The 12,112-nt window shown below is 40.1% G+C and overlaps 1 protein-coding gene across 6 annotated transcripts in view; it reads right to left on the bottom strand.

Annotated features, from left to right (window-relative positions):
- The window catches only part of LOC137250280 (myotubularin-related protein 3), a 208,017-nt gene extending 199,393 nt beyond the window's left edge, over positions 1-8,624 (bottom strand). For 5 of the 6 annotated variants that reach the window (XM_067782792.1, XM_067782786.1, XM_067782793.1 and 2 more), the window contains exon 1: positions 8,090-8,624. The gene's annotated coding sequence lies outside the window, so the exon portion shown is untranslated. Of the gene's footprint in view, positions 1-7,763; positions 8,031-8,089 lie in introns of all 6 variants that reach the window. The other variant, XM_067782787.1, reaches the window with a different exon arrangement.
- Positions 8,625-12,112: the final 3,488 nt, after the last annotated feature.

Here is a 12,112-nt window from a genome sequence, read left to right as displayed (position 1 = left end):
GACAATACATAATGCATTCTACGGTCGACAAAAATAGATGGAGGGCCAACAGACACGCACGTAAACATAAGTTCAGCACGTCACCAATTACCATCACCGCCAAAGAGGTTGAGGATGCCATCGGTCATGCTAAACCATCCAAAGCAGTGGGCCGAGACGGCATGCCGATGCTTAAAAGCCTAGGGAAAGAAGGTTTCAACTCTCTTTCCACCTTTGCCATACCCGAAAAATGGAAAATGGCCAAGGTGGTCCCGCTACTAAAGCCTGGGAAACCAGCTAATAGGAGTCATATCGCCCGATATCTCTCCTATCGCCAGTAGCCAAGACGCTTGAAGCCATTTTGCTCCCCCACTTCAAAGCAAATTTGCAGCTAGCCTGCCATCAGCATGGCTTTAGAAAACTCCATAGCACCACCACCGCGCTAAATGCCATTAGCACCCAGATAAATTGTGGTTTAAATCAGAAGCCCCACCATAGAACAGTACTCGTAGCGCTAGACCTTTTGTTGTTGTTGTTTTTTGTTGTAGCGATAAGGTTGCTCCCCGAAGGCTTTGGGGAGTGTTATCGATGTGATGGTCCTTTGCCGGATACAGATACGGTACGCTCCGGTACCACAGCACCATTTGTATTTGTATTTGTATTTATTAGGCAATTCATCCCAGCACAACAATTTGGCTGAAATTATTTTACAGTGCTAGTCGGTAAAAGGCATAAAATAGGTACAATTTAAACTTGAAACTTAAAGCTAATGACTATGGCTAAGAAAAGGTTACAATAAATAATATATTTAATAAATAGTAAATAAATATAAACGAATGATAGAGTACATTTGTTAGAAGAAATCAGTATTTTAATTGTCCAGGTTATTATAGAAACTTGTTAATTCTTTATTGAAGAGCAGAGCATTGCTTATAAGCCTAAGTCTAGAAGGGAGCGAGTTCCAAAGACGTATGGAAGTAATGAAGAACTGGCGATCAGATATTAGCATACGATGTCTGAAGTGGGTAAGGAGAACAGATCTAGACGACTTGGAACTTGGGGGTGGGGAGGGAGGGATGGCCTGAAGGTTCAATGTGGCCATATAAATCGTTCCCGAGATGGTCGGGCCAGCACCTTAATGGTGCTGTGTTACCGGAGCGTATCGGATCTGTATCCGACAAAGGACCATCACATCGATAACACTCCCCAAAGCCTTCGGGGAGTAACCTAATCGCTACTACAACAACAACAACAACAACTGGAGAAAATTTAGCCTCCGATACAAATAGTCAGGTTCCTTCATATATATTAATTTATGTAGCGTAGTGAGCGTTTTAAGTTTAATAAGGTTATCGAAAGAAATGTTTAGCAACCTGTTAGCATGATGAGAGACGTGGTCAAGTCTTTTCAACCCATAGACGTATCTAGCAATGTTGTTATAAACAACATTAAGTTTCCTATTACATACATAGTCACAATTAGAGTAAACCTCACAATCATAAAGCAGCGTAGGTAGCCTAGGGAAAGAGGGTTTCAAATATTTGGCGCATGTCTTCAACCTGTCTCTTTCCACCTTTGTCATACCCGAGAAATGGAAAATGGCCAAGGTGGTCCCGCTACTAAAGCCTGGGAAACCAGCTAACATAGGTGAGTCATATCGTCCGATATCTCTCCTATCGCCAGTGGCAAAGACGCTTGAAGCCATTTTGCTCCCTTATTTCCAAGCACATTTGCAGCTAGCCCCTCATCAGCATGGCTTCAGAAAACTCCATAGCACTACCTCCGCGCTAAATGTCATTAGCACCCAGATAAATTGCGGTTTGAATCAATACCCCCACCATAGAACAGTACTCGTAGCGCTAGACCTATCAAAAGCCTTTGATACGGTCAACCATGACTCGTTACTGCAAGACCTGGAAGGGTCTACCCTTCCCCCATGTCTTAAAAGGTGGACCGCAAATTATCTGGGTGGTCGGCAGGCATCGGTGCAATTCAGAAACGAAACATCAAAACCAAGGAGAATTAAACAAAGGGTGCCACAGGGTGGTGTCCTATCCCCACTTTTGTGTAATTTCTACATATCTAAGCTACCTTCACCACCGGAAGGAGTCACAATCGTTTCCTACGCCGATGACTGCACAATAATGGCCACAGGCCCAGGCCCAGAGATCGATGAGCTATGCAATAAAATAAACGGCTATCTCCCTGATCTCTCCAGTTTTTTCGCCTCGCGATACCTGGCATTGTCACCGACTAAATCTTCCGCGACCTTATTTACAATATGGACGCCCCAAATGTCGACCATATTGAACATCCACGTCGATGGCACTATGCTACCGACTGTCCTACGCCCCAAAATCTTGGGTGTGACGTTTGATCAGGATCTACATTTTGGTGCGCACGCAACCGCAATTGTTCCGAGAATTCAGAGCCGTAATACAATTATCAAATCCCTTGCTGGCAGTACCTGGGGAAAAGATAAAGAAAGGCTCATGACCACAAACAAAGCAATTAGCCAGCCGATTACGTGCTACGCGTCACCCATATGGTCGCCAAGCCTAAAAACTACCCACTGGAATAAACTACAGGCCTGCCAAAATACTGCTCTCAGAATCGCCACGGGCTGTCTTCTTATGTCCCCAGAACACCATCTGCATGATGAGGCGAGAATACTCCCCATCCAGTACTTGAAGAAAAATATTCAGAACTCGCGGAAGAGGAACGCATACTCCCCAGGGAAACGCGTGTCACTCTTGCTCAACTTCGTTCTGGATACTGTAACAGGTTAAACTCTTACCTATCCAGAATCAACCCCGACATACAAAATGTATGCCCCGCTTGCAATGTGTCCCCACATGACACCAACCATCTCTTTAATTGTAATGTGGAACCAACGCCTCTAACACCCCTTTCCTTATGGTCCACCCCTGTTGAAACGGCAAGTTTCCTTGGACTCCCGTTAGAGGATATTGATGACAATTTGTGATCGGTCGCGGCTATTAGGTGGGGCGAGCATTGCTACAACAACAACAACAACAGCGTAGGTATTAAGTACGCTTTTGCTATTAGTAGACGAATATGTAACGGAGTAAAATATTGTGTAAGCCAGAGTGTACGAAGCATCCCATACACTTTTCCCACTGTGCGGAAGATGTGATCTTTCCATGTCAAGGTTTTGTTAAAAACTACACCTAGATTTTTTGCCGTGTCAACGTATTCTATAATAGTGTTGTCTAAAATTAAATTTTCCATTCCACTTTTATCTAGTGACCTTCTATGAATCACTATACATTTCGACTTCTTAGGGTTAAGACATAAGCCGTTCATAGAAGCCCACGTACCAATTTGACATAAATCGTAATTTAAGTTATTAATACATGAACTGGTACGATCACTAGGACAGCACATATACAATTGTACGTCGTCAGCATAAATGTGAATATTACAATACTTGAGAACACCAGGCAAATCGTTTATATACAAAACAAATAACAGGGGACCAAGGATTGAGCCTTGTGGGACTCCTCTTAAAACACTGACGAAGTCAGACTTTCTGCGTTCGGTCGGCCAAATACGATCTGATGAGGGCTGTTGCACAGTTGGAGAAATTAAATAGGTTGTCCAGCTTCTTGCAGAGAACGGTGTGGTCGACCGAGTCAAACGCTTTTGAATGGTCGAGAAGAGTCAGGAAAGCAGTAAAATTTTTGTCAACATGTTCTCGAATATCCTCTATCACCGATAGGAGCGCCGTTTTACAGCTACGATTTGACCTGAATCCAGACTGGGAATCTGTGAGAAGGTTATTATCCTGCACATAAGTATTTATCTGGCAATGCAAAATTCGTTCGACGACCTTGGAAAGGAAAGGCAGAATAGCTATAGGTCTATACTTCTTGTTTTGCTTGGGGATTAGGATTACCTTAGCAACTTTCCAACATTTGGGAAATACACAGGAAGAGTTAACCAAGTAGGTTAACTGAGGAAGGATTTTAGGAAGAATTATTTTTAAAAATTTCGGACATATAACATGTTGTTGTTGTTGTTGTAGCGATTAGGTTACTCCCCGAAGGCTTTGGGGAGTGTTATCGATGTGATGGTCCTTTGTCGGATACAGATCCGATACGCTCCGGTAACACAGCACCATTAAGGTGCTGGCCCGACCATCTCGGGAACGATTTATATGGCCGCATTAAACCTTCAGGCCCCTCCCCACCCCCAAGTTCCATGAGGAGCTTGGGGTCGCCAGAGCCTCGTCTGTTAGTGAAACGGGATTCGCCGCTCGAAGGTGAGGTTGACAATTGGGTTGGAGAAGCTATATATTGCGCTACACAACCCCTTGAAACCCCGACATATACCATCGAGCCCCATAGCATTAGACTTTACTGGAAGAATGGCTTGAACGACATCACAATCATCGACACTAGCAAACTCAAGAGGACCACAATCCACATTAGCGCGAATACAATAATTGTCAGCACATATATTGTCAGTTGAGATTGGCAGATTTACAAAATTTATATTTATCTCGTTAATGTCTACATCAGGGAGGACACAAAAATATCGCATTTGGATTTTCCGATACCAATATGTTTAATCGACTTCCAGGTTTCCTTCGAACTCAAAGCAGCACTAAACTTGTTATTATTAGAATAGAACATTACGATTGCACCACGCTACCGACTGTCCTACACCCCAAAATCTTGTGTGTGACGTTTTATCAGGATCTACATTTTGGTGAGCACGCAACCGCAATTGTTCCGAAAACCAGAGCCGTAATAAAATCCTCAAATCCCTTGAGGGCAGTACTTGGGGAAAAGACAAAGAAACGCCCATTACCACATACAAAGCAATTGGCCAGCCGTTTGCGTGCTACGTGTCCCCTATATGATCGTCAAGCCTAAAAACTACCTGCTGGAAGAAGCTACAGGCCTGCCAAAATACTGCGCTCCGAACCGCCACGGGCTGTCTTCTTATGTCCCCAGAACACCATCTACATTATGAGGCGAGAATACTCCCCATCAGAGAGAGAAATGAGATGCTAAGCAAACAGTTCCAGACTTCAGTGGTCACCTCCGTAAGCATTTTGAGGAAATACGGCACCTGTTGTTGTTGTTGTTGTTGTTGTTGTAGCGATTAGGTTACTCCCCGAAGGCTTTGGGGAGTGTTATCGATGTGATGGTCCTTTGTCGGATACAGATCCGATACGCTCCGGTAACACAGCACCATTAAGGTGCTGGCCCGACCATCTCGGGAACGATTTATATGGCCACATTGAACCTTCAGGCCATCCCTCCCTCCCCACCCCCAAGTTCCATGAGGAGCTTGGGGCGCCAGAGCCTCGTCTGTTAGTGAAACGGGATTCGCCGCTCGAAGGTGAGGTTGACAATTGGGTTGGAGAAGCTATATATTGCGCTACACAACCCCTTGAATCCCAAATACGGCACCTGAAAACTCAGCCGTATGAAGCAAAAAAACACATGCAGGTCCTTGGTGAACTCCACAAACAGCCGTCGGACCTTTATGCCAGGAATTGCCCGGTGAATCCAGTACTCAAAGAACAGTACCCAAAACTTGTGGAAGAGGAACGCATACTCCCCAGGGAAACGCGAGTCACTCTGGCTCAACTTCGTTCTGGATACTGTAACAGGTTAAACTCTTACATATCCAGAATCAACCCCGACATACAAAATGTATGCCCCGCTTGCAATGTGTCCCCACATGACCTCAACCATCTCTTTAATTGTAATGTGGAACCAACGCTCCTAACACCCCTTTCATTATGGTCCACCCCTGTCGAAACAGCAAGTTTCCTTCGACTCCCGTTAGAGGATATTGATGACAATTTGTGATCGGTCGCAGCTATTAGGTGGGGAGAAACATTGCTACAACAACAACATGGAGCAGTCCCGCTGCAAGGATCTGCTGGGAGGATGCCAATTTGTGGGAGGGACGCAACAAATTAAATGGGTTTACACTGAAGCGACAGTCCTTGGTCGGGAAAAATCCAGAGTCGCTCCGGTACATAGAACCGACTGGCTTGGAAAGCGTAGTTGACCATGTCATCTACAATCATGCCATCCAATATACTAAAGTCGCATGTATTAGTAGATGAATGTATTAGTCTCCGATCAACACAGCTAAACATGTATTTTGATGTTGTAAATAACGTGTATCCTATCACCTCTCAACTTTGGTTTAGTAATGACGCTGTCGGAATGCATGAAGATTCTGAAGTGCAACGGGAGAGACGTCGTCACGCTAGGGGTAAGTGACGGCTGACTACGCCTGAGTTGACGGAGGCCAGGACGCAGTTGCTGTTATTAGGGTACCCGGTGTATTTGGGTTTGCGGCCTGGCAGCATGGCGCGATGAACCCCGTCGGGGGGTTGAGACCGTCAATACAGGCGCCGCATTAGGCAGATGTCGCAAATGTACATAGATATTCTGTGCACCATTGCTAGTGCTGGAAAGAGGGGTAGAAGACGAGGGCAGGACTGATGCTCGGCATTGCTACCGACTCTACTACGGAGTTTGTAGTTATGTGTAGGAGCGGTCGTATGACCTGGTGGCACCATGGGGCGCGAGCAGCAGCGGGTACCCGTTGTGGCTTGCTGAGCAGCAGGGCTGATGGAAGGTAGTAGGGGCGATAAGGCGCAGAATAATTAAAAAAGTTGCTAATAAAATAGGAGTGATGCAGAGAACAACGAAATTCATTCAGAAAAAGTACAAAATAATCTTATATAAATCAGTTATAGAACCGCACTTCGTGTACTGCCCGTCCATTCTATTCATAATATCGGATAAAGAAGTAGACAAGCTCCAAAAGCTTCAAAATAGATGCATGAGATTTATTCTTCAGAAACCTAGAGATACACGAACGGCTGACATGTTGAAGACTTTAGACTGGTTAAGTGTGAAACAAAAGATTTTTTTCCACTCCATGAAATTCATATTTAATATTAAACATGGAAATGTACCTGAGTATTTAAATAAAAATATAGCATTAGTTCAGCAAACTCACAACATAAATACGAGGAGCAAACATAATTTCAAATTGCCGTTTTTTAGAACTGAAATTGATCAACAGAACATTTTCTACAAGGGTCTGAAAAGTTACAATGAACTGCCTATGGATATAAAAAGTTGCAACCAAATAACAGTATTTAAAACAAAATTATATGAATATTGTAAAACCTTAGCTATAAGATAAAAAACTGTAATATTTTCAAATTTACGAATTAGGCTTCTGGCCGTAATAAATAAATAATCTAATCTAATCTAATCTAATATGGGCCGCTCTTGGGCGTGAACAGCAAGGAGCCACAAGATTTATAAAAGTTACGAGGACGTCGTGTTTTCGGGCTAGCCCAGAACAACCTGTCCTATGCAACCATCCCTTGTACGTAACACCCTAACAAGAGTGTGACCATCCTAAAAAGATTATTTTACGGCATACGCGACAAAACCATTTCTCAGGACAGGGGGTCAAGAGTAGGCCCGTATTGGGTTCGATACCTTCCCGGAAAAGGAGTATGGCGCATTCCCGATGAAAGGATCTGCTGGGAGGAGGACGCAACAAATTAAATGGGGTTGCACTGAAATGACAGGCTTTGGTCGGGAAAAATCCCTAGTCGCTTCGGTACATAGAACCGGCTGCCTTGTAGTCTGATTAATTGTTAAATATGTAGACCAATAAATAAATAAATAAATCAAATATTAGCAGTCGACCCCTGTTCTAGACTATTACTGCAGTCGTCCCGTGTTTTAGGCTTTTACCACTTTTACCTTTCTTCCAATTATTAAGTTGGTAATATATAATACGGCTTAATGTAATAATACTTCACACGCATGATTGAATCATACTTCATACGCTCTCTTATCGTCAAATTTCTCTTGGTTTAAATATTAAAAATGTGCATTAATTAACGGCAGCTCTATGTGGTATATACAATATATGCATGTATGTACGCATTTTGAAGCCGGCATTGCAAGTTCAAAGTCCAATAGTTGTCTTGCACCAACGGCTTTTAATATACTAATATAAGAATGTCCCTAGGATATATTCAATGAAAAAATTAACAGAAGAAATCATGTGTATATGCGCAACTTACCTAATGCTTAAAGTTGGAAAGTCGTTCCGAAATTTTTTACCCAGCTTCAATGCTTCCAATTGTAGAGAAGTGTACATATGTACGTTTATTATATATTTTTTTCGTTGGAAACTTTATAGCGTTATTTGGCCATGTAAAACGTAATATTTCACTTTTTTACGCGTCAAATGCCATTAATAAAACAAAATCGCCTATTTTCACCTGAGCTTTCCTCTACTTCCTTTAATTTGACTTTTGTGTTTCTTTTAAATGTAATTCCCTTTTATTACTTGTGTTACCCTTCACACTATTATATTCAATTTGCTTTGTTCTCGTTTCTTCCTATATTACGCTTATTTTTTCTTTGGTTGTGAGAAAATCTTCAACTGGAACTTAACGCATAATAACGAAATTATATTTTTCACGCGTCAGCACAAGGTTGAAATATTTATACGTAGTTACACAAACAATATTTTTCGTTTATTAAAAAAAATACCTGAGTTTAAAAAGATATCAAGATCGCTTGCGAAATAAAACCACAGCAATTGTATTATTGTTTACTATATAGTTTGGCAGCTTAAGTAGAGGTTATGTTGCGAATAGAGTGGAAGGCAGTGGACTAGGCAGTCGAATGTCATATAATGAAGGAATGGTGTTCGGAGATTTTTCAAAGTTAAAAAAAAAATGATAAAAGCTTTAATATAAATAAAACTATTGTTTTAATAACAACAAAAACGCCATATATATTCTGTATACATAAATTTGTAAGGATTATCTCACTTTAAAATTTGAATTAAATAATCTAAAGTTTTTTTTTGAAACTGAGTCGAGAACTGTGCGTGTGAATGTGCGAATTTTCACCGATCAGCTGTTAGTTGCGCTACTTGGTAAAATTTACAATGAATTGTATTTTTCTCCTATTATAACTTCTAATTGCAGCCAACTTCAACATGAACTTTGAAAAGTTCTTTTGACAATGATATTAAAGGCCGCGGTTCAATGACATTTTTCATATAGATGCGTTTAACACAAGTGTAAGTATTAAGGAACTTCAGACTCAGCAATTGAAGTTTATTACGCCTTACCCATTCACATAAAAAATTTCGCGAAGCATTGTTGTAAACATTCTCCCTATACAACAAAAATACTTAGATTAGATTAGATTAGATTTATTCATTTTCTTTCACATCAAAATAATTTTTTACATGTTTACATATATAAAATTGCCACTTAAATTAATACATTGAAATTGAAAGAAAAGTTAGGCATTCTGTAAAGTTATCTAAAACTTTAGTTTTGAATGCCATCTCAAAAAAATTTATGAATATATACAAATGTGTGTGGGGTGAAAATAGTTAGTAAGTTGAAGTTAAAGTTACAAAATGTAAAATAAAATGTATAACAATAGAAAATAAGAATGTTGAATTTAAATTACTAAGTGGCAGGGTTCAGCAAAGTTTTGATGTCGTCGTGTGACTGCTCTAAAAAAAATGATTTGATATGTTTTAAAAATTCACGCATATTTCTAATGATACGTATAGACGCAGGTAGCGTATTGAAAGCTTTACAAGATACGATAGTAAAAAAGTTATTATAATGGGTAGTACAAGATGTGGGAACAACAACAAGTCCGAGTGAGTTTTGCCTCAAATTATAATTATCCGTGACTAGGCTGTGTAAATACCCACAACGAATAAATAATATGTTTAAAGTCTTGTAATAGTAATTTTCAGCTCTCTAAACAACTCCATGCTGTGGTGGCAACGGTTCACATTACATATTTTCCTTATGACACATTTTTGAATAGTAAGAAGCTGCTGAATTTTACTGTAAGACGCACCACCCCAGTAGCATGTGCCATATTGAAGCTTAGAGTGAACCAAAGCGTAATAAAGCGTCTTCAGCGTTGCGTTTGAACATACATATATTCCTTAGACTGTAAAAATAGCGCACAGTAGATCGGCTGTATGCCTTCAGGCGAGAAATATGTGTTGACCAACTTAAGGATTGGTCCACAGAAACACCCAGATATTGGTAGGAATCAACTCTTTCAATTGGGAAACACTTATCGCTACAATTTGTTTCATGATTAAACGATGCACCAGAGCACGACATATTGCTAAGGGAGAAACGTCTGCAGTCAGTGGCGTGGAATAGAATGGCAATATCAGGTGAGGTTCTTGGATGTAAATTGAAATACATCAGTTTAGTTTTATTGCTGATGATCTGTTCATGTTTAGCAAACCACACTCTCAACAAATGAGCATCGAAGTTGACGCCTGCTACCAAATCCAGATAGTTCGATGAACTATAGGCTATAGCAAGGTCGTCTACAAAAGCGGTGACCTTTCCATAGAACGGCAAAGAAAATACAAAATTCGAATAAACAAGGAACAGTATTGGACCTAGAACAGACCCTTGAGGTACTCCTAAGGTAGTTGTCACAGAATTGTATAAACAATTGCCAACCTTTACTTTCTGCACTCTTCCTGATAAATATGATTTCAGCCAATTGTACATAAGGCCACGAAAGCCTATGCAATACAATTTATCTAACAGTATTTGGTGATCAACCATATAAAATGCTTTCGTGATATCAATAAACAGGCCAGCACATTTCTGATTTTTGTCTAACTCGCCATAAATAACGGAACAAAAGCTCAGCAAGGCATCTTCTGTTGAGAGTCCAGATCTAAATCCGTATTTCATCGAGCTGAAAAAATGTTTGTTGTTAAGAAAAGAAAGAATTATACTTTTAACAAGTTGTGGAAATAGAAGAAAGTACAGATATTGGTCGGTAATTGTTAATATTTTTTTTGTTCCCCTTTTTATATAAAGGAATGACAACAGCAATTTTAAATCAGATTTTAGATCCAGAGTACACGCTTTTGTTAAACAAATAAATTAAAATGTCAACCAAATTTGAATCGACTTTTTTCAAAACCTGATTTGAAACACCATCAGAGCCACAAGATCTGGAGTTGTCCAACGATTTTACTACCTTCAGTAATTCAGTGCCCGTAAAAGGTTCAAAGAAAAAACTACTGCCTAAATTTGAAATAACTGAGTTATTCATTGAAAGTTCGTATGTATAAGTAGTTGCATAAGTTTGCCCTATTGCTGAAAAGTGACTATTAAAAAGGTGTGCTACAGTTGTGGGATCAGAAATATTTAGGTCACTATTGCATAAAACAATTGATGAGTCAATTGCTTTAGGACTCCGATTTAAAATGATGTTTATAACATTCCAATCCTTTTTTGGGTTTCCAAACGACGACCTGAATTCATTTCGATAGAAACTGTCGCGTTCCAATCGTATTTCTTTTCTTAACCTTCTACAAAGATCTCTATGTCGACTACGAAGCCTTGTATTCGAAGGATTTTTGTGCTCTTTCTTCCAAGCTTGTTTTTAAGGCGAATCTTTTTCAGCAAGTTCTTACTTATTCGAAGCTCTAACCTTATATCAGATCTAGGTGAAGTGACGGAGAAGCTTGCAGCCTGAATATGGCTTATAAAAGTGTTTAAAAAAATGTGGTATGCATTGGATACGTCTTTCTCAGCAAAAACTTTGCCCCAGGACTCAAACCGTAAGCTTTGATTAAGCAAACCGAATTAATCTTGGTTAATTTTGAACTCGCGTTACTTCTATTTATGCTTTTTTTGCATGCAATATTTATTACTATACCAGTCATAGTATGATCTGTAATTTTGAAATCAAGGTTTATGCCGGAAATATTATTAAAAGTACTACAGCTGCTGCGGCCAAAAACATGGTCGATGCAGATTCCAGAAACACTACGAGTATATTCATTTAAGAATGGTGTTAAACCATGATTAGCCATAAGCGTTAGGTAGTTATCAGTTGTATCACTCAGTCTGAGGATATCCAAATTAAAGTCACCTAAAATAATGAAATTGCCTGAATTCTCGCTACAAAGAAGAGTTGAAAACTCTTCCAAAAATGTCTGTGCAGAAACCGAATGTAATCTATAGACACACATGAAATTAAAAACTTTGTCAGATATGATTAAGGAGATCTTTAAT

Source organism: Eurosta solidaginis, chromosome 4 (genome assembly GCF_040869045.1).
Source record: "Eurosta solidaginis isolate ZX-2024a chromosome 4, ASM4086904v1, whole genome shotgun sequence".
Classification (NCBI taxonomy): Eukaryota; Metazoa; Arthropoda; class Insecta; order Diptera; family Tephritidae; genus Eurosta; species Eurosta solidaginis.
This window is presented reverse-complemented; position numbering and strand designations above follow the sequence as displayed.